The 23,290-nt window shown below is 44.4% G+C and overlaps 2 pseudogenes; one reads left to right on the top strand and one right to left on the bottom strand.

Annotated features, from left to right (window-relative positions):
- Window positions 1-2,066: 2,066 nt before the first annotated feature.
- LOC112927509 (large ribosomal subunit protein eL34-like) lies at window positions 2,067-2,493 on the top strand (annotated as a pseudogene).
- Window positions 2,494-18,591: 16,098 nt separating this feature from the next.
- LOC112927510 (small ribosomal subunit protein eS25 pseudogene) lies at window positions 18,592-19,082 on the bottom strand (annotated as a pseudogene).
- Window positions 19,083-23,290: the final 4,208 nt, after the last annotated feature.

Genomic DNA, 23,290 nt, shown 5'->3' with positions numbered 1-23,290 from the left:
GCCCAGGATAATAAACATTTCTCAGAGTCCACATCTGGAAGAGGTAAGCTTGTTAGTATTGGACCTATTATCCCACTGAAAACAACTGGAAACCTGATTAAAATACACGTGCAGACACTGGAGGCATGCTAAGGACCCGAGGGGTCAAGATTCCAGAGAGGACAATTCACTGTTGTGAGTTTTGTGTTCTAAGCTCGCTTTCCTAATGAGGCATTTGCAAATTCCTACACAAGCACAGAGAGGCTGAGAAGCAGAGCAGAAATCAGGCCCTGAGAGGCTTTCAGGAATTCCCCAGGGCTAGGAATACAAAATGTGAGTTCAGAGCTTCTGAAGCAGCCAGGACTTGTGTCAAAGCAAAGGCATGTGAAGTGTAGTGAATTTCCACACCTGATCTGTTTGCCTCTCAAAGCATTCTTTAAGTCTTCTGCTGTGCATGCAGAGATGAGGTGAGTAGAAAGTGGTAGCAAAGAGGCTGAGCAGCTAAGGAGAGATTTTAAGCAGTTTCATTGTATAAAGATAAAAATAAACTTTAAGGCTCAGTAAATTCTTTCAGATTTAAGTCAGAACTCCTGTAGAAATAAAGAATAAGAGAAACTGGAAATAGACCAGATCTTACAAAGACTGAAACCTGGTGTTAAAACAACTCAAGGGAAGCCCAGGTGGCTCAGCAGTTTAGCACCACCTTCAGCCCAGGGCGTGATCCTGGAGTTCCAGGATCGAGTCCCACATCGGACTCCCTGCATGGAGCCTGCTTCTCCCTCTGCCTGTGTCTCTGCCTCTCTCTCTCTCTCTCTCATGAATAAATAAATAAAATCTTAAAAAAAAGTTCAAGACCTTAGATTAAAAAAAAATAATAATAAAACAACTCAAGATGATCATCTCTTATTCTAACTAGATGCCAGACCTGAAGCCCCTCTAGAGTCCTTGTAGTATTTCACAACACAATATCCAGCGTTCAGTCAGGAAGCACCAATCATGCCAAGAGTCCAGCCAATAGAAATAGACTTCTAGATAATAACTTCAATATTGGAGTTATTGAATACAGATAAAAAATAACTGTGACTAACATAATTCAATAACTTCGCAGAGAAGTGGAATCCATAAAATAGAATCAAATGGAGGATTAAAAACACCGTGATTGAAATTTAGTACAAAGTAGATGATTAGCCACAGCTGAAGAGAGTAAGTTATCTGGCAGTAGGTCAGTAGAAAAATAACTGGATAAAAGCCAAAGAAAATAAAGAATGGAAAATAAAAAGAATTATAGGAAATATATGAGACACAGTAAAAAAAAAATCTAATGTATAATTGGAGGAGGAAGAGAGAAATTGTTCAGAATCATTATTGGAAAAAATAGACTAGAATTATGCAAAACTTACAAAAGAAACCAAGCCATAGATTCAAATATTGCTATAAGCCCCAGGCATAATAAATGCAATGGAATTCACCCAGGCACATCGTTGTAAACCTACTGAAATCAATAGACAAAGAGAAATTGTTTAAAATGCTAGAGGAGAAAAGAAGCCTTAACAGTCAAAGGAGCAACAAGAACAGAGATGGAGACAGCAGACCCCTCAGTGGAAACTATGGAAAACAAATGACAATGAAAACACTGAAGGACAATAACTGTGAACACGGAATTCTCTATTTAGTAAAAATATTCCTCAAAAGTGAAGGTAAACATATTTTCAGACAAATAAAACCTGGATGGGGGACCTGGCTGGCTCAGCAGTTGAGTGTCTGCTTTTGGCTCAGGTCATGATCCAGGGATCCTGGGATCGAGTCCCACATCGGTCCCCCTGCAGGGAGCGTGCTTTTCCCTCTTCCTGTGTTTCTGCCTCTCTCTCTGTGTCTCTCATGAATAAATAAATAAAATCTTAAAAAAAAAAAAAAGCCTAATGATATACCCAGCAGACTCACACTAAAATGCTAAAAGAAATTCTTTAGTCATAATACTATCTTGTTAACTGGAAGCATTAACAGTGCACAACAGAATAAAGAGCATGAAGTAAGTACGTGGGCAAGCCCAAATGAATATTAACCGTATAAAACTGTAACTACAGCTCTTCCGGGGACGGCGTCCGTAGGCGTTCAGAATGGTTCAGCGTTTGACATACTGTCGTAGGCTGTCCTACAATACAGCCTCTAACAAAACTAGGCTGTCCCGAACTCCTGGCAATAGAATCGTTTACCTTTATATCAAGAAGGTTGGGAAAGCACCAAAGTCTGCATATGGCGTGTGTCCTGGCTGACTTCGAGGAGTTCATGCGGTGAGACCTAAAGTCCTTATGAGATTGTCTAAAACGAAAAAACACATCAGCAGGGCCTATGGTGGTTCCATGTGTGCTAAGTGTGTTCGTGACAGGATCAAGTGTGCTTCCCTTATTAAGAAGCAGAAAATCGTTGTGAAAGTGTTGAAGGCACAAGCACAGAGTCAGAAAGCTAAATAAAAAAATGAGGATTTTTTTGAGTAATAAAAATCAAAAAGCTTGATCTGTTAAAAAAAACTGTAACTACAATATCTATGGCATTAAAAACATCTATAGGATTAAAATTCATGATAAAAAAATACAAAAGATGGTTAGTAAATGGGGTTAAATGGTCTCTTGTCCTTGCATTTCCCAGGAAATACTAAAAGTGCTAATTTATTTTCAATTATGATAAGTCTAGGATAGGTATTGTAATTTCTAATTAAGCTGTTAAAGTGATATTAAAAGAATATATAATTAATCCAATAAAGGGAAAAATGGAATGAAAAAAATACTTGATCAACTCAAATAAGGTAATGAAGAAGAAAATTTAGGCATGTGAGTCAAATAGAAAACAAGTAGTAAGACAGTAGATATAAACCCAGCTGTATCACTAGTTAATTTAATGTACATGGATTAAGTCATTCAAAGGCAAAAAGATAGATGGAATTTTTAAAAATACATTCTTTTATATTGTGCCTAAAGAGATATATGTGAAATATAATGCACAGAAAAGTTGAAGGTTACAGGATGGAAAATAATTATCACACAAGTATTAGCCAAAAGAAAGCTAGTATAGTCATGTTTATTAATATCCGAGTAGATTGAAGAAGGCAAGAAGAAATAGATAAACCGAAACACATCACACAATAAGGACTTCAGTCTACTAGAAAGATATAATTTAGTCTTTATGAATTTAATAACATAGCTTTGAAATATGTAAAGCAAAATTACAGAAATGCAAAATAATAACTCCCTCACAATCAAAGTGGACCACCCGTAGAAACTGACAGACCCAACAGACAAAGATTCATCAGTAAGGAGAAAACTTAAACCATACATTGACTTCATAGGACACTGCACCCAACACAACAAAATATATTCCTCCCGAGCTGAAAGGGAATTGTCACCAAAAATGGCTATGTTTGATCATGAAGCAGGCCTCAATAAATTTCCAAAACTGAGATCATAGAATAAATCAGTATTTTAAAACTTTTTCCAACCCATAGCATGTACCAGGGGATCACTGTGCCCAGGTGGCAGTGCCCATGCTCCCCCACCTGTTCTTCTTACCCTCAGAGGGTCACATCTTCTCCATGGAGCACTCACCCAACTCAACTCTGGACCCAGAGGGAGGCTCTCTTCCAGTGCAGAGACAAGTCCTTAACACCACCTGTTCGCCAACTCATCACCTGACTTTTGTTAGTAATACGGTATTTATGTTTTGTTCATAAATTTGGTTCTCAGCTGTATTTTAAGACTCCTCAAAGTGCGCAGTCATCCCCTGCGGCACTTAGAGGCAGGCCTAGACACTCCATGGCTCTAGGGGACACTGGGGGCCAGCGTCTGACGCTGCTGGTTTTGATGCTGTCACCAAGAGGAGACGTTTTGATGGGCTCAATTATTAAATCATTCAAGTTTCAGCTTTGGAAAATCACTGTAATGATGTATCCCAGGAGAGTGAAGGCAAGGACTGGGGGTGGGGCCGATCAACGACGTTTTTACATTTTGTTTTGTCCAGGTTGGTCCTGGTCTGTCAAAGCTCCCCTGGGGGCAAACAGCATGGGGAGATCCCAGGCTCCACCAGGGCCCACATGACCGTGTGTGATGACAAAGCTACCCAATGATCTGAGGGAGGACAAAAGAGATGACGTCCCTCCTGAGCTTATGGTGCGTTGGCATCATCCTGAGATGGTGTGCACACCACACAGAACTCTAACAATGCTTTGTGAGATTCAAGCACCAAACAGAAAAATTAAAACTATGTGCAAAAAACAAACCAAAAAAACACTGAGATACCCATGTACTGATGGATGGGCAGCAGAGACCTGGCTGGTGCCGAGGAGGGAAAGGCTCAGGAGTCAGGGGTACCAGCGTCCTGCTCTGCCACCGACTCACTCAGCAGCTAGGGAGTCACGTGTACTGCCTCTGTCTCAGGTTCCTGAGCTGAGATCACAGGACTGGGTGGAAGCCTCAGCCCTTGGACCCCACCCTGGGGCCTCCATGCTACAGTTGACTTGATGACGTCAAAGGAAAGACGGGACTTTTGTTTCTCTTGAGAAGAGTGTGCAGCCAGCAATCGCAAATAAAATGGCCCCGTTTAATGCCGTTTCCATCTGTGTTCTAGAACAAATACCAGCCATCCCTGCAAACGTACCTCAGCACTGAAGTTCCCTCCGCAGTGTTGTTCTCAGACATGATTCATGAACATCCATAGACCCGCTTTTCTGGGGAAAGGAGGCAATCACATTTTGTCTTAAGTAACTCATCTCACTGTCCACAGTCAGAAGCGGTTTGGATGAGAATTCCCGCTGCAAGCATGTTCTGGTGGGCCCCCAGAGAGCTGCTATGGGTCAGACGCCCCCTGGAGATCAGGGCTCACTGTCACCTCCCACACCCCAGAGACACAGCTTGTTTCCCGTGCCTGGGACTCATCACGATGCAAGGATGTCGCCTGTGTGTTGAGCACATGTACCTGTGTACTCTGCAAGGTGCAGGTGTGCAGGGCTCACTTGGGTTCATCATGGACTGAATTCTCAGAAGCTGAGTAGAGCTTCCTTAAACCCTGTCCTATTCGAAAATTTTTTTTTTAATTTTTATTTATTTATGATAGTCATACAGGGAGAGAGAAACGGGCAGAGACACAGGCAGAGGGAGAAGCAGGCTCCAGGCACCGGGAGCCTGACGTGGGATTCGATCCTGGGTCTCCAGGATCGTGCCCTGGGCCAAAGGCAGGCGCCAAACCGCTGCGCCACCCAGGGATCCCCAACCCTGTCCTATTCGAAAAGAAACTTTAGGAGGCTCTTCTTAAAAAAAAGAAAAGAAAAGAAAAAAAATCCACAAACCCTCTAGCTTAACATTTGAATAGCTGAACTCTACTTGGGATTGCATGAATAAAACACATTTCCTTGTACAGCATGGTTAACAACATGTGCACATATATGCACTTTATTCCTGAGGGTGGGGCTATGGGGTCTCACGAAGTCTGGATTTCCTGTGGAGGGGGCTCCCTCAGAGCAGGTGGCCGTGCTGATTGCCCTCTGCACCTCTTCAGAGCCTCCCCCTCCTCTTCCATTTACTGCAAAGAGTGCCCTGCTTGGAGAGAGATTTATTTGTGAAATTCTAGGCGCTCTGCTCTGAGAGCCTGCCTTTCCACCCTCCCGGGAACTAGAGAAGCCTGAAGCCAGCTGCCAGTGTCCCTGGTCTGTGGGCAGTAGTTGCAGGTGCTGTGGGGGCTGGATGGAGCCTGGAGAAGAGAGAGTCCCGGGAGGTGGGTAGGAGGCAGGAGGTGAGCTTGCACGACAGACACCACCCTGCAGATGCGCAGAGGATGGTGGGGACAAGACGGCACCTGGAGAGTCAGGGCTAACGTGGCAGTGTCCTTGCAGGAGGGAGCAGGGGAAGGTGTGGTTGGGGTGAGGTTGGCAGTGAGTCAGGTGGGGGAGAGAACTGGCAGGGTCTTGGGGAGCGGGAGGCCGTGACCCTGAGGGAGGAGCAGCGCAGAGAGGGGAGGAGCCATGCAGAGGCCGGCACAGAGGAGGCCAGGGTGGGGGGCCAAACCGCACCCTATGATGCCTAATGCCGCTGCCTTCCGCCCCCAGACCCTGCGGGGGCTCCTCTGAGCTCCGCTGGCTGGGCGGTGCCCCCTGCCCTCAGGGGCGGCCGCGTGGACCACCTCCTCTGATGTCAGGCCCCCTTGTCCCCGCCATGGACGGCTCCTGCCCACACACTGCTGGCCCCCGGCCCTGGCCCTCGAGGGACGTCCGCCGCCCACCCCCGGACCCCCAGACGCGGAGCCGACCTGCAGGAGCTCCAGCAGGTGGAAAGGCCCTGCCTTAGGCGTTGGGTCATGGGAGGCTTTACTGTTCTCTCGACAGAGCTCGCAAGGCCCCGGGAGCTGGGAGTTTGGCGAAGTCTCTTGTGACCTGAACGGTCGGTGGATGCGCAGCAGGTGCAGCAAACCCTAACGTCCCTCTCTGCCTCTGACTACACTGGGGGGCCTGCAGGCGCGAGGTGCAGGCCAGGGCCTGGGATTTCGAGGCTCCAGGGTTGGCTCTGGCCCTGCACAGTCAGAGGGGCCCTGGCCGTGCGTGGTGACAACTCGCACACCCGGGAGGTCTCTAGTGACGCGTCTGTGACTCCACCCTGGCCGGCATTTCCACAAAGTACAAGACGACAGGCTGGCTGCATGGAGGCTGGTCGGGGGCTTGGAGGAGCAGCCGATGGGAGGAGGGGAGACCCAGAGGTGTCCCAGCAGGTGGAACGGAGAGGCCGCCCAACCGTGCCCTGGAACGTGGGCTCCGCGAGGGTGGGCAGGCTGTGCCCCGGTAGGAGCTCGTTACACACAGGCGAAGGTGGGGGGCTGGCCAGGTGGGTTTGGTCCTGCACCGGCTCTACCAGGAGCCACCTGCTGTGGCTTAACAGTCACATTTACAGATCCTTACAAGTCTTTGTTGACACTAGCTGGGAATTAGGGTGTGACGCATCCCCAAAACCAGTCGGGCTTAGGGTACGTGGATGGGTATGTGGCAGGTAGAAGGCTGGAGGTGTTCATCTGAACCATCTCTGTGACTAGAGTCTACCAGGGAGAGGCTGGGAGGACAGGAGAGGAGCGTCCTGGAGAAGTTTCCTCGTGTTCTGGAAAGTTCCAGGGAGAAGGAGAAGCCTGGGGTCTGGGCAGAAGCCTCCAGGGGAGTCGTGGGCTGACCTCAGCAACTAGGGAGTTGTCTGAAAGGGCAGGGGGCCGGGGGCTGGATGTTGGGGGTGACCGCAGGTGTGGGACTCAGTCCCGGGTGGGAGGCGCCCACGGTGAGGTTTGGGGACCTGCCCGGCCTGGGGTGTATGACAGCGGCCCCACATGCCCAGGACTCCTTGAATTTGGACTGGGGGGCAGAGTCTGGTGACAGGAAACCGTGTGGGGCAACGGGTTTATGTCTCTTCACGATGCGGGGGGGCGGGGGGGGGGGCAATCCCAGCACAAGGAGCCACTTATCTATTATTCTAGTTTACCTGCAGATTTTCCAATGTTTTGAAGGATTTTGTCCAGAATTGACAGTTTTTTATATTGATCGTTTTGTAAATTCTTCTTTCCTGTGGGAAAAATAAATTCCATGATCAGGATTTGGTCAGTCATTGAGGCATGATCCCAAACATCTTCTCTTTTCAACCTCAGGGGCTTTCAGGAAGCCCAGGATCGAGAGTGTGTGGCTTGTGCTCAGGTCCAGGTGGAGACTCGCATCGTCATGCTTTCTCTGTTTTCTCCTTACATTCTGAGGATGTGCTAGCTTGGTTCCTTCTGTGGTTGATGCTCCTGGTCACTTGGATACTATCCTTGCATCTGGACATATATTTTATAAGACATTTCACTCCTCAAAAGGGTGAACCCCTACCCTTGCCCTGTCCAGGCCTTTTTTTCAATATTGTGTGGGACCAGTCTCGCCACTGATGAGAAGGGCAGAGTGTTGATTCATGGGATGAGTCCAGAGTGGTCAATGGTCCCACAGAGTCAGGGTGAAAGGGGCCCGTTCAGAGCAGCACCCAGCCTGGGAGGTTCCTTTCCTCGGGATGCAGCCTTAACTGTGACCTACAGGGTGCTCTCACCCTTTTCCTTCCTGACCTTCCCTGTGTTCAAAATGTATCAAGGAGACCCCTAGAATCAAAAGTTCCCCCAAAACTCTATTTGAGGACAGCCAAGAACATTTGAGAAAAATTTATATTTGTCCAACCTATGAATCTTAACTTGCTGCTGGGTGGTCTGCATCTCTCATTGCTTTGTGGGTGGTTAGAAAACAACAACCTTTATTTACCTATAAGCATCTAGCAGGTGTTAGTAGGTGTTTACTGAGTGAATGAATCTTTTGTTGAAGCTAATGCCAATACAAAATTACTGACTGTGGGATAAAATTCTGTATGTCTCATGGGACACTTGGATTGTAACAGAACCCAAAGTTTAGGCACACTTCAGATGTCAGGAGTGGTGATTTGGGTCATGGAGACTTTTTAGACATTGTGGAAATCACACAGGTGGTTGGTTATTCTGGCAACAAGAGAAGGATGTTCTCTGCAGATCCTTCAAGCTGCTTCAGGCTTTTAAAATATTACTGCAAGTTATTTTAAGGCAACAAATTCTTATTTGTAATATGTATTATAAGCCCATGGTAGAATTTTAAAATTTGAAGAAGAGTATCTGTGGAAAATAAAGCCAGTTCCAACAATGACCCCTCAGTTCCAGCTTCCTCCTATAGGCCACAATTGCCTTCCATTTCTGTCTTCCAGTGATAATCCATACTGCAAAGATTGTTGCCAACATCATACACTCACTGAATATTTAAAGCCACATTGACATTTTTTAGAGGAAGATGCTTAGGAAATTTTGTCAGTGGCTGACTGACTTGTGGAAACATACAATTCATCAATAAGTATAGAATTTTGCATCTTTTTTTTTTTTTAATTTTTTATTTATTTATGATAGTCACAGAGAGAGAGAGAGAGAGGCAGAGACACAGGCGGAGGGAGAAGCAGGCTCCATGCACCGGGAGCCCGATGTGGGATTCGATCCCGGGTCTCCAGGATCGCGCCCTGGGCCAAAGGCAGGCGCCAAACCGCTGCGCCACCCAGGGATCCCTAGAATTTTGCATCTTAAGTTTGCTTATTTTGGAGTATAATCTTTAGCCTTTAGGATTCCATATATCATGATAACATTTGCACAGTCCCTATGTAGGTGTGGTTTCATTTGAACATCAATACACCTGATGAGGCTCATGGGAAATGTTTACTTTCCATTTGTAAATGAGACCCCAGTGAAGCAAAGCAGCTTTGCCTAAAGTCACTGAGATGGTAGGAGGCCTAGCTGGGAAAGAATGCAGGGCAAGGTCTCTGGCTCTTTCTCCTTCCAGGCCATCCTGGAGATTTTGTCAGAATTGAAATGCAGGGCTTTTCATAGCTACAGGATTCCCAATGGAACTACATGGGTGAAAGTCCACTGTTTGAACTTTCATGCTTGGAAAAGATGGAGTAGCAAGGACCAGATTTAACTTCCCAATTTAACTTACGAACTAGAAAAAAAAAATATGAAATAATAATTTCCCATACATCAGACAGCAGGCAGTAAGGGACAGTCATCCCTGAGAAGGGAAATCAAAGGGGATCCTCATGACCCCGCCCATTCCTGCCTGGAGAGTTTCCAGTCCAGCATGATGAGTGAGGACAGAGGCAGAGCCCTGTGGTCTCACCAGGAGGAGATGGAACTAGGAGAGCTCACAACACCTAGAGAGGTCAGAGAACTCCAAGACCTCAGAAGGTTGCCTCAAGTCTCCAGCTGGGGGGTCAGTGAGAAGACATAGGAAGCCTGAGGATGGAAAAAGAACCACATAAAAGGGCAACAGAAAAATTTCCAGAGCTCACACAGGCCAGTAGTTGGCATCCCCCGTGGTAAACATAAAAAGCCTCATTATACACAAGGCATTGGGGAGGGTACTCCAGAATTGTATTGCTATAGTATTGGGGATTATTAACTTCAGAATAAGTGCTACTTGCTTTACAGAACAAAGCCTAAATGTGAACCTCAAAAGGATCAACTCTTTCAAAGTTATTTAAGTGGGTTCAAGAGCAAAGCTTGCTAGTAAAATATATAATATTTGGCATCTAAACAAAAATGATCAGGCTTGAAAGTAAGCAATAAAATATGATCTTTAAGAAAATGACCTATAATGAGAAGAATTAATCAACCAAAACTGACCCAGAAATGACATAGATAGTAGAATTAGAAGGCAAGGATATTAAAATTTATCATAATACCATATCCCATATGTTTAAGAAGCATAAATTCTCAGATTACATACAAAAGCAAGACCTAACTGTACACTGCCTACAAAATCCCACTTTAAATATAAAGCAAAAGTAGGTTAAAAATAAAATGATGGAAAAGATCACCCAGGTGAATACTAATCAAAAGAAAGCTAAAATGTCTATTTAAATTTTAGACAAAATGTCTTTAGGAGCCAAGAATATCACTAGGAATAAAGAGGGTCATTTCTTTCTTTTTTTATGATTTTTCCTCAGAGTTTATTTAATTTTATTTTTTTTAAAGATTTTATTTATTTATTAGAGATACACACAGAGAGAGAGAGACAGACAGACAGGCAGAGGGAGAAGCAGGCTCCATGCAGGAAGCCTGCCATGGGACTCGATCCCAGGTCTCCAGGATCATGCCCTGGGCTGAAGGTGGCACTAAACTGCTAAGCCACTGGGGCTGCCCAAGAGGGTCATTTCTTAATGTTAAAGCAGTAATTCATCAAGAAGATATAACAATATTTTTATGCATGCAGACGAGATGCAATGAAGGTGCTTTGAGCTATATGAAATGAACACTGGGAAAACCAAAAGATATGATCAGCAAATTCACAATTATCAACTGAGATTTCAATTCTGCTTTCTTAAGAGTTGAGTAAACAAGGAGACAGAAATTCTGTAAGCGTATAGAATACTTGAAAATGGAGGTTCACCTACTTGATTTAATTGACATTTATAAAATACTCCACAAATACACAACATATACACATTCTTTTCAAGTGTACGTGGAATACTTGCTAAAGTACAATATATTCTGGGCCATATTTAAGGTTTTTAAAAATGCATTTAAAAGATCCAAGTCTTATAATGTGTGTTTTCTGACCAAAACAGAATTGAACCATAAATTAATAACATAGTGGTGTTGGAAAAGTCTCCAAATATTTGAAAATGAAATAGTACATTTCTAAATGGCCTGTGGGTCAAAGAACAAATTTAAAAGATGAGTTATAAAGCATTTTGAACTGATTAAAATTTGTAGGACGAGATTAAAGTAGAGCTAAGAGGAACTAAATGTTCATGATAAAAAAGAGGAAAAGTCTCAAATCTTTGACCTAAGTATTCACCTTAACAAGTCATTAAAGAAATTTTAAAAAGGAGATAAAAAAAACCCTCAAAAAAATCAGAGGAAAGAAAACAATAAAATTAAGAGAGGAAAAGGTTATGACAAAAAAAAAAATAGAGAAACAATACAGAAAAATGAAACCAAAAGCCTGATTCTCTGAGATCATTTTGTCCCTAATTATATCACTAGGGATAAAAAAAAGGAAACCCCAAATAAAAAACAACACACAAATTACTGATATCAAGAATGAGAGAGTTGTTCCTACAAACATTAAAATGGGTAATAAGAGACTGTTATGAACTTTTGCTATTTAGATGAAATGAACAAATTCCTCTAAAGACACAAACTAACAAAGCTCACTAAGGAAGATATAGGAGACACTAAATAACCCTTTATCTATAAAAGAAATAAAATTTGTTTTTTCACATTTTTTATTTAAGGTCAATTTGCCAATATGGTATAACACTCAGTGCTCATCCCATCAAGTGCCCTCCTCAGTGCCAGTCACCAGGTACAAAAGAAATAAAATTTGTACTTAAAAATCTTTCCACAAAGAAAAATATAGGCCCTAATGTCTTAATTGGTAAATTCTATCAGACATTTTATATAAAGATAATATCCATTTCATACAGATATATCAAGGAGATTAAAGAAAAGAATATACTTCTCAACTCCTTCTGTGAGGCCATTATTACCTTGAAACCAAAACTGGACAAAAGCATCAGAGAGGAAAAAAACTACAGGCCAGTATCACTCATGAACATAGAGACAAAAATTCTTAACTAAATTTTTGCAAATTGAATCCAAAATATATGGAAAGGAAACTATATCATGGGTTTATCTTAAAACACAGGTGTGATTTCAACACTCAAAAATCAAGACATGGGACTCCGGGGTGAATCAGCAGTTGAGCATTTGCCTTTGGCTCAGGGAATGATCCTGGAGTCCCAGGATTGAGTCCCACATCAGGCTCCCCACAGGGAGCCTGCTTCTCCCTTTGCCTCTGTCTCTGCCTCTCTCTGTGTCTCTCATGAACAAATAAAAAATCTTTAAAAAAAATCAAGACATACAATTCCCATATGAATAGAATAAAGAAAAACTAACTGATCATTTCAACAGATCAGGGGTTAGCAACTTAAGGCTTATAGGCCAAATACAGATCAGCACTAGTTTCAATAAATAAGGTTTTACTGGAATATAGCCACACCCATTCTTTTCTGTATTGTCTTTGGCTACCTCTGTGCTACAATGGCAGAGTTAAGTAGTTGCAACAGGAAAGCATATTGCCCTTGAAGACTAAAATGTTTACTATCTGATGCCTTACAAAGAGGTTCTCTATGCCCACAACAGATACACCTGAATTTGAAAAAAAAAGTCTGTTCTTACCATTTGTATTTAACCTTGTACTGGAGCTAGTGGAGTAAGGCAAGGAAAATGAATGGAAGGTGTATGTGTTGGAGAGGAAAAACACATCTATTCACAGATGACATGATTCACTATATAGTAGATCCCCAAGAATCCACAGGGAAGCTTTCTGAACTGAAGAGTGAGGAGAGCAAGGTGGTAGGGTACAGAGTCTTGTACAAAACAATCACATATCTATACACTAGAAATGAACAATTGGAAGTCGAAATTTAAAAAGCAGTATTATTTATGATAACACCAAGAATATGAAATATTTATGTATAAATCTAATAAAATATATGCAAGGTCTTTATGCTGAACACCACAAAACACTGGTGAGAGAGATCAAAGGGGACCTAAATAAATGGCGTCGTTCATATTTATTTGAAAGAGAAATATATAGAGACAGAGAGCACTAGTGGGGGGAGGGGCAGGAAAGGGACAAGCAGACTCCCCTCCAAGTGAGGAGCCCGCCACCGGGCCCAATCCCAGAACCCTGGGATTATGACCTGAGCTGAAGGCAGATGCTTCACTGACTGAGCCACCGGGTGCCCCTGAATGGGGTCATTTATAGAGTGGAAGGCTGAATACAGTTAAGAAGTTAGTGCCAACCAGAATGATCTATAGATTTATAACAATCCCAACCAAGGTCCCAACAAAATTTTTCCACAGAAATTAATAAGCTGTTTTTAAAATTTATATGAGAAGGCAAGCCAAATTGATTTTGAAAATCAGAGCAGGGCAGCCCGGATGACTCAGGGGCTTAGTGCCGCCTTCGGCCCAGGGCATGATCCTGGAGACTCAGGATCGAGTCCCACATCAGGCTCCCTGCGTGGAGCCTGCTTCTCCCTCTGCCTGTGTCTCTCCCTCTCTCTCTGTGTCTCTCATGAATAAATAAATAAAATATTTTAAAAAATCAGAGCAAAATGGGAGGAGTCACATGACCTGATTTCAAATCTTGGCATCAACATATAGTAACCAAGACTCTGTGATAGCTGAAAAAGAGTAGGTCCTAGGTCAGTGGAACCAAACAGACCCCAGAAATAGGCCCACATGTACAAGATCAACTAGTTGTCAACATACATGCAAAGGCAACTAATTCAACAGAGAAAGATGAGTCTTTCAATGAATGGTGTTGGAACACCTGGACGTCAACATGCAGGAAACCAAACCAAAATAATCCTGACCTGACACCATTCACACAAATTAACTCAAGATGGATCATAGTCCTAAATGTAAAGTCTAAAACTTTAAAGCTTCTGGAAAAGAACATAGAGAATATCTCTGACTTTGAATTAGGCAAAGATATCTTATATTTGACACCAAAAATGAAAATTGATAAGTTGAGTTTGACCAATATTAAGAACTCCTAATCTTTGAAAGACACTGCTAAGCAATGAGAAGTGAGCCACAGCCCGGCAGACAATCTTTGCAGCCACAGATCTGACAAGGGACTTGCATACAGAATATAGAAATACCTCTCAAAACTCAACAGTAAGAAAATAAACTAATGAAAATGAGCAAAATATTTGAAAAGACGCTTGACTGGAAAAGATATTCAGATGGCAAATAAACACATGAAAATATGCTCGATATTATTAGTCATTGGGGGAAATGCAGATTAATACTATACTAAGTGTTGAGGAAGATCCAGGGCAACTCTCGCTGTGTAGCAAGAATGCAAACTATGTTGACAGTTTCTTATGAACACAGTTGCCATACCTCAGTTTATGGTAAAACCATAAAAGAACATTCATCCAAAGCCCTGTATGCAAATGTCTCTAGGTGCTTTATTTGAAATTCCCAAGCCTGGAAACAAGCCAGATGTCATCCAGCTGGTGAGTGAGGAGTGAGCCAGTAGTGGCCACAACAGAACACTCCTCAGCGATGGGAGAAACACCAATGGACAAACGTGCAAGAATCCCAAAAACATTGTGCTAGTTGAGGAGACCAGACTCAAAAGTCTACATGGTGTACATATATGACATTCTGAAAAAGGGAAAATTATAGAAACAGGACACAAGTCAGTAGTCTTAGGGATGAAGATGGTGGAAAGAGCTGAGTACAGAGAGCATGGAATTTTTTGGGGTGATGGACCTCTTCTGTGTCATGTTTGTGCGGATGGTTACGTGAGTTTGTAATGAGGCCGGATTTCACTATAGTGTGCTGCATCTTACCAAAACACAGGACATCTGGTAAGAACACCTAATGTACCCTATGAATCATCACCTGCCCCAAGTTCTTACCTTTGTCATCCCACTTACTGGTCCCAGCAACCCCATCACTCAAAGCAATCTGACCTTCAGCTTGCAGATGATGAACTGTAGGTTCAGAGAGGGAGGTCACTTAGCTGAGATCACACAACCGGTAAGAGGGAGAGCCAAGGTCTGACGGGCTCGTACTGTCTGCCCTGCACTCCGTCCCACAATCCCATGCCCCACAGAAACTTGTCCATTCCCCCTCCCCTTCAGCCGAGAAAGATGTCAGGAGGGCTAGTTGGATTCCCATTGGAAGATGTCAAACCCCAGTAAGAACCTGGGTTTAACATCAAGCTGAAAGTGATCATGTGTCAGGGAAAGGTCCTATTATATGATCAGTGTAATCCTGCCACTTAGCAACCCAAGAGAGGGAGCCAGTGGGTTTGCAAGAAGGGCCCTGCTCTGGTGGCCAGAATTCCTTGGCACCTACTTTAAACCCTCGTTGCCTCACCATCCCGAGGTGTGGCTCAGGAGGACAGTGTTATGTTGACTATACTTCTATGTCTTTGGGGAGGTCAGTGGCGGAGCTCAGCGTTGCCCTGAACAATGAGACCAAGACACTTGGGTCCCTCTGTTTGGGAAACAAAGGCGCACAAGAACGACCCTCTGGGAGCCAGCCTGTGTGCCCATTTGGGGCGGACGCTGGAGCTCAGGGAAGCCTGTCCAGCGGGGGAAACGCCCCGCCTGAGGCAACAGGAGCAGGATGCGCCTCTGCTCCCAGCAGAGCAGGGGTGCTGAGAGGGAGCATGGAGAGGAGGGAGCCTGAGTGGCGCCCCAGCCACGCTGAGCCCCGAGGGCCCCTGCGAGGGTTCCAGGGACCGGGTATTGGACCATTTCTGACCTGTGCCATCATTTCTATTTTTAAAAAAGATTTATTCATGAGAGACACACAGAGAGAGGCAGAGACACAAGCAGAGGGAGAAGCAGGCTCCCTGCAGGGGGCCTGATGTGGGACTGGATCCCAAGACCCTGGGGATCATGACCTGAGGCGAAGGCAGACGCTCAACCACTGAGCCACTTAGGGTTCCCTGCGCCATCATTTCTAATGGCTCAGCCCACCATGCTAGTTCTCAGGGAAGTGTGATAGTTCTCAGTCACTTCTCCCAGTTTGGAAGCCCCCAAGTCCCCAAATCGAGGTTGGCCAGAGACAGAGATGACGACCATTTGTCCACCAGTAATACGAGTGGACTTCTAACCTAGTTTAGATGAAATCACTGCAAACTATGGGGGTCTTGGACGATGGAGGAGCAAAAGTCTGCATTCAACTTTAAGTCAGCAATGTAGGGAGGAGGCATCAGGAGAACTCATGGCCCAGGAGCTCCTGAGTGGAGATGATTTTCTGTCGACAGGAGGAAGTTCTAGACAAATCTGCCCAGTCATGCGTGTTGGGAGAGCTGGGCTCCATGGGGCTACAAGGCTCCTGGACCCCACCCTTGAGGCCCCATAGGGAGGCAGGAAGCACTCCCTGCTGGCTCCTTAGATGGTAATCATTTCCTGCAGTGAACAACTGAAAGGTAAATCACCGCCTCATTGTTCTCCCTGGCAAGGTTTCCAGCACAGTAACAGAGCAGGTGGGATTTGCTGAGGGAGATAGGGAGGGTAGCAGTGGTGCGGGGCCACCAGCAGAGCTGGTCACCAGAGCTGGGCTCCTCCCGGTGGCCTCCAGGAAACCATCCAACACAGGCTTCTCAAGGGTCCTGGAAACGGTCTCTCACCTGGTATCAAGAGCATGTCCCTTGGCCCACACCCCAGGGATCACCAGGGCAAGCGCCTCAGCCCTTGGACCTCACATCCCCCATCTGTGAAATGGGCCTGACACGGGGTTGCTGTGAGGTCTGATGGGGTGATTCAAACATGACAGTGCCACGCACACAAGCCCTCCCAGGGTGCAATGTCATTGTCACCACAATGCTCATCACGGTCACGGAGGAATAATGAGTTTTCATGACGAGACTGTTGACAACCACGCACACTATCCAAGCGCTCACTCCCGACTCTGTGAGCAGCGACTACGTGCCATCTACAAGGCCCACGGGCATCCTGGTGTCTGTCCTGGAGGGGCTCACAGCCTAGTGCATGTCATGATGTCTAGTATCGCCATGGTCTATCCCCTTCCACGGACATACAAGGAAGAGCATTAAGGGTAAGTGCCGGGGGCAGTGGACAAGAAAGTCTCCTTAGAACACGTGTGCAGACAACCACAGGTTCCTCTGGGTCCTCCCAAGGATGAAGTTACTTACTTGAAGAAACAGCTTTTCAAGTCAAAATATCATCTTCTCCAATAAGCTGTCTTCTTCTCAGGTAAGGTGTGTGCCCACAGCTGTTTCTCCGTCTGTCATGGACCTGTGTGTCTGTGTGATATCGTCATCATCTAGACGACCGTTGGTAGTACACATGCAGGTTGCTTCGCATGGTCTGCTTGCTCTTTGGAGAAGGCTACGTTCACATGGCTTTTAGGGAGAAAGTAGATTTTTCTGGATGCTGGGCTCAGCCGTGACTCTGCTGAGTGCCTGCTGTATGTGGCCACCCTGGGCCAACACGACACCTCCCAGAGTCTGCCTGTCTCAGGCCCTACCTGTGGCGCTCTGGGCCTCAGGTGGTGTGGGCGTGGCGGGTCTCCTAGAAGGGGCCACGCTGGTTGCAGGCAGAGTCTCTGAGTTCTGGTGGAGGAGTTGTCCTCTGGGTGATGGCCACTCTCTCACTGGCTGCATAATCTGTTTCCCTAGATTGGGAAGGCAGTGACAGTGGCTTCCCACCCTGAGTGCCTGGGCTGTCACCCCAGGCTGCTCCTTAGAGGCACCTGTACCACCATCTCGTGAGCTTAAGACCCACACATGACAGTGTCAGGCCCATCCACACATCCTCTACCATGGTCCTCCTCAGCGCCTACACCCCCAGGTGGCCCAAGGGAGCCCCTCCTCCTACTGTAGGGCCCACTGAGGTAGTACCACTGTTGTTATGGGCAATAATGTGCTGGCTGAATTTCCGCATGATTTCCCATTCAGAACAATGAAGCTCAGGGTGAAAACCCACGATCGGCCCACGAATGTGAGCCTCGAATGGTCGTGGTGTCACAGTGCACAAGCAGCCCCACAAAACTGAGTGCATGTCAGTCCTGGCTCTGGAGTGGGGAGGGTCTGGAATGTCATTTCCCTGACAGACAACAACCCCAGCACAGAAAAGCTCCAATGATGGGTTTGAGATTCTAGTGCCTCCGGACTGATCATTCAGAAGCAACATTTTGGTGACCATGGCACCTGCCTGGCCCTGCCAGTGCCATAGGACCCATGTTCCTTTCTGTCCTTGGCCAGTGTGGTGACCTCGGGAGACCATGACAGGAAAGACTGCCGCAAAGACGACAGGGATCCATGAGTTTCTCATTATTTCTTAATTAAAATAAAATGGGAAATGCAGGCCTTATTCATTGGGGAAACCCCGTGACCTGTCTCCTGGATGCTGGCTTGAACATGTCTGCTGCCAGGTGATGTGATGCATTGCCCTAGAGTTCTCGTATTGGCCTGATGGGGAAACGGGGTTGTTGCAGATATTTTTTTTTTTCATTTAATAAAGTTTTATTTCCCAAAATGTACAGTTGGTGGGATCTTGTTCATGCATCTTCACCAGCAGCTGGGGCATCTCCACCCTTGGTGTTTCTGGTGTAAATTACTTGAGCTCTGTGCTTTGAAACCAGTTTAATAAGTCCTTTACTGAGGAGCTCCTGAAGGGCTGCCCTGGCCAGAGAACCTCGAATCTTCAGTCTCTCAGAGACAACAGCTGGAGTTATAAGCTTATAGTTGGGAACCTCCTTACAGAGTTTGTCATATGTCGCTTTGTCAAACAACACCAGATTATTGAGCTTGTCTCGAACTTTGCCTTTGGACCACTTCTTCTTTTTGGCCTTGTCTCCAGACTTGTTCACTGGGTCTTTGTCCTTCTTGGCCGACTTTCCGGCATCTTTCTTCTTCTTATCGTCCTTGGGCGGCATAGCGAAGCTCGGCGAGCAACAGCCACCCCTGCAGTCTCACTAAGATGTCGGACAAAAAGCGGTTGTTGCAGATATGACGAGTCACGAGGCAGTCACATCAGGAGCAGCATGACCCCAATCCAACAGGCCTGGTGTCGTTATAAAGATTTAGACACAGAGACCACAGGGAAGAGGCCACATGATAACAAGGCAAAGGTCAGGGACAGCCTTCTAGAAGACAAGGAACCCCAAAGACTGTGGGGAAACCACCAGGAGCTGGGAGAGTGTGAAAGAGACTCCCTCATGGTCTCCAAGGAACCATCTGCTGACACCCTCATCTGGGACTAACGCCCCCAGGACAGAGAGACAGTGAGACCACCGCAAGAACCAGGCCCAGGAGGATAATACTTCTGGAGCCCGGCTGTCAAGCAGCAAGGAGCCGGTGCCCCCTGGCCTCCGAGGCACAGATGATGCTCCGTGGCTCACCTACCACAGCGGGGAGCAATGTTGTGTCACGACATAGGACTTTCTATCTCGGGAAACAGAAGTATCATTAGCACGTGCTCTCTACATTCATTCTGTTCTTGTGTTTAAATGTTGGTGCCATCCCAGTGAGCCGATTTCATGGCCCACTCATGGTAGCCTCCTTGCAGTTTGAAAACCATCGGCTTGCAAGAGCCTCTCCCTTCGGAAACGTGTCCCCTGACCAGGAGTCTTGGGGAGCCGATAGTGCCGACTCCCATGAAGGAGATGGTTTTTCTCCATATGTTCCCATTTCCTTGTCTCGTTTTTACTCTGTGCCAGATGTCATCTTTGTCATTTGCCTTCTATGAGCTTCTCTTCTTCTCACCTGGTTTTCCAACTGGCTTCCTCCATGATCACCTCTGGCACGTTGTCTTCCTGGCCTGTTTTCCTGCTGAGGCTGTGAGCACCTTGGGGCCAGGTGTTTGGTGGTTCAGCTGTGATCCCAGAACCCAGCGCCTGGTTCAGCATGCAGCAACTCTACTGAACTGCCTTTCACTTACTTGTGAAGTTGTTAGAATGTTATAGAATTTTGCCTTTTCTCGGTGTTAATGAATTGACATTTTTCTCCACATATTCCCATAGCAGCATCTTTGCCAGTCTTGTGTTCAAACAAACCCCAAGTTTCAGGTTCCCCTTCAGCTGTGATGCTTCATTCGTTCATTCAGAACCCATAGACACCTGTTCTGTACAAAGTGCTGGGTGGCAAGGAGGACACAACATCCTCCTCAAGAGGTCATGGTCAACTGGGGGCACATGAAGAACTCCTGGCACCAGCTGCAGGGTGGGGAGTGGTACGGAAGCAAAGCACCAGCCGTACTTTCCCCAGGAAACCAATACCCCCAGCTCCACCTTACATTCTTCCCTTTGTGTTTAGGAGCCAAGTTGAATTGGGAGCTACCTTAACACTGCTAAACACTGTTTAGCTTTCTCTAAAAAATTAGAAGGACTTGCTCAGGCTGTAGCAGGAGGTGAGAAGAAGCAAAGATGAAATGCAGGCTCACTGTTTCCTTGACCCTTCCCCTGGAGGGAGGCTTTGGACTTCATGATGCAGTTTCCTCTTAATTAAAAGGGCTAACACAAGATCCAAGTATATTTGTATACCTACAGCGATACAGCTTCAGTATTTAGAAATGAAGAAATGGACCAAGATGCAGGAGGTACATTGAAATAATAAGAAAGCAGGTAGTGGTGATCCTTATATCAGAGAAAGTAAAATTCAAGCGCCAAAGCATTAAACATGACAAAGAAGGGCTCTTTTTCATACTAACAGCTAGAGTTCACAATGAAGATATAATGCTCATAAAAATCCACATACCAAATGTTGCAAGAATCATGCTCATAAAGCAAAAACTATGGGAAATGCAAGGATACATACACAAAGACACATTTATGGTGGAGGAATTTTACACATCATCCTAGTAAAAGAATCAGGGGAGAAAACAATAGGAAAGCAGAGAGGGCCCTAAACAATATCATCAATAAGCAGACAATATAAAGACACACCAAACACCCTTCCCATCCTGACAGCAGAGGATACACCTTCTCAAGTGTGCATGCAATAGTCACAAAAATTGATATTATATCAGGTTGCAATGAAAGCATAAGTTAGCCACAAAGTAGAACTACTAAAAACATTTTCTGATCATAGTATAATAAAAACCAGAAATTATTAACAGAAAAAAAGAAAAAAGGTCCTACCACCTGGAAATTAGAAAACATTTTATTGACAACTTTTGGGTAAAAAGAAAATACAAATTTGTAGAATTTCTGGAAAACAATGATAATTAAAATAGTATGTATGAGAATCTATGGGTTACGTTTCGAGGAGCAGAGCACCAAGCACTTATTGGTAAAATGAGATAAATGAAATACTCAGCTCTAAAACTGGAAGAAGGGAGACAAAGTCACTATAAAAAAGCATAAAGGTGGAAATATTAATGACAAAGGCAGAAATTAATAAAGTACTGAATGAAAATACCCTAGATTTTGGGGAAAATTTAATAGACATGCTACTAGTTTACCTCATTAGGAAAAAAAAGAGATATATTTATAAAATAAGAAATGACAAGGGGGAAATAGTGGTGGGAACAAATGATATCTTTAAAATAATGAGATGATTTAGAGACCTCCATGCAAATATATTTGAGAATGCAGAAGAAATGGATCATTCTGTAGGGAAATATCATATGCTAAAATTGAACTCCATTTAATTAAGAGAGACTAAATGAATCACTTTTCCTGGAAGAAACAGAAAAAGTTACTAAGGAACTCCTCCAGAAAAAGCACCACAAAGAGATGGCTTCGCAAGGCATTTCTAACAAATCTGAAAAGATCAGGTGGTTTCAGCACTCTAAATCTTCTAAGATATTCAAAAGGGGGAGGAAAAACACATAAATTCTTTATTGTGAAGCAGGTATAACATTGACATTTCAACCTGATAGAGGTAGTACAAAAAAAACCTAGAGACTAATACTACCAATGAACTGTACTTGGGTACAAAATACTAAATAAAACATTGATAAGCATAATCCAAAATAATCAACATGACCAAGTGAGATTTTTTTTTCCACCAAGTGAGATATATTCTAAGAATGAAAGGTTGGTTCAATATTGGAAAATCCATTCATACATCATTCACATTAATAGGTCTAAAGAAAAGAAATTTGAGTATTGCCAGAGATAATGGAAAAGGTTGTGAAAAAGTATTATTAAAAAATTGATGGATACTTTCTTTAGATATTAAAATACATAGGCCTTTTTTGTCCTAGGGCCAGAATCTTACTTATTGTCTAAACACTAGGAGTATTTTCGCTAGGACTGTGAACAAAAGTATTGAAACCCAGTAACATTGCTACTTTCAACAATTATTCGAGAAATATGAGAATGCAATTAGACAAGAAAAACCAATGAGATGCATAACATTGGTAAAGAAGAAGAAAATTCTTTTTTGTACATGATAATGTAGAATATTTGGAAAACCCTTAAAGAATCATGATAAAATGAACTGAGGCAGTAAAAGAATTTAATTCGATAGCAGAACAAAAAATTAACCTACAGAAATCAATAGCGTTCATACACACAAATAAAAACAGTTAAAGCACACAGTGGCAGAGACATTCTCATTCATAAACAATGAGGCAGATGACTGGCCCACCCTGCATCTCCCTGGCATGCAGGCAGAGTGGTAACCAAGTCACCTTTCTTGTCCTTGGAAAGTCAGTGATTACCACCAGAATAGAACTGTGACTCACCAAAACCCTCAGGACTGCCGATCTCGTAACTCTCATCAATGCTGTGTTCTTTGGTGATGAACATGGAAAAAACAGGTGGACAGTGTTTTGATTACACACTTATGAATGTTTTGGCTCATACTTTATGTTAAAACTTTAAGTTGAAATGCTAATATCATTTTCAAATCTAATCTAAAAATGTGGTCTGGAAAGTTATCATGGAAGCATTGAGTCAGATGTCATCTGACTATTAAGAATATGTATTCACAGGGGGACCTGAGGGGCTCAGTCAGTGAAGAGTCTGCCTTGGGCTCAGGTCATAATCTCAGGGTCCTGGATCAAGCCCTGGATTGGACTCCTTGCTCAGCAGGGAGTCTGCTTTTCCCTCTCCCTCTACTGCTCCCCCTGCTTGTGCTCTCTCAGTCTCTCAAAAAAATGTAAAATCTTAAAAAGAAAAAAAGAAAAAGAATATATCCACTCGTTTGCTGACTCAGCTTCCCAGTTCTGAGAGTTTCCATCTCCAGCAA

Source organism: Vulpes vulpes, chromosome 6 (genome assembly GCF_048418805.1).
Source record: "Vulpes vulpes isolate BD-2025 chromosome 6, VulVul3, whole genome shotgun sequence".
NCBI lineage: Eukaryota > Metazoa > Chordata > Mammalia > Carnivora > Canidae > Vulpes > Vulpes vulpes.
The sequence above is the reverse complement of the archived record's forward strand: the minus strand, read 5'-3'. Positions and strand labels throughout refer to the sequence as shown.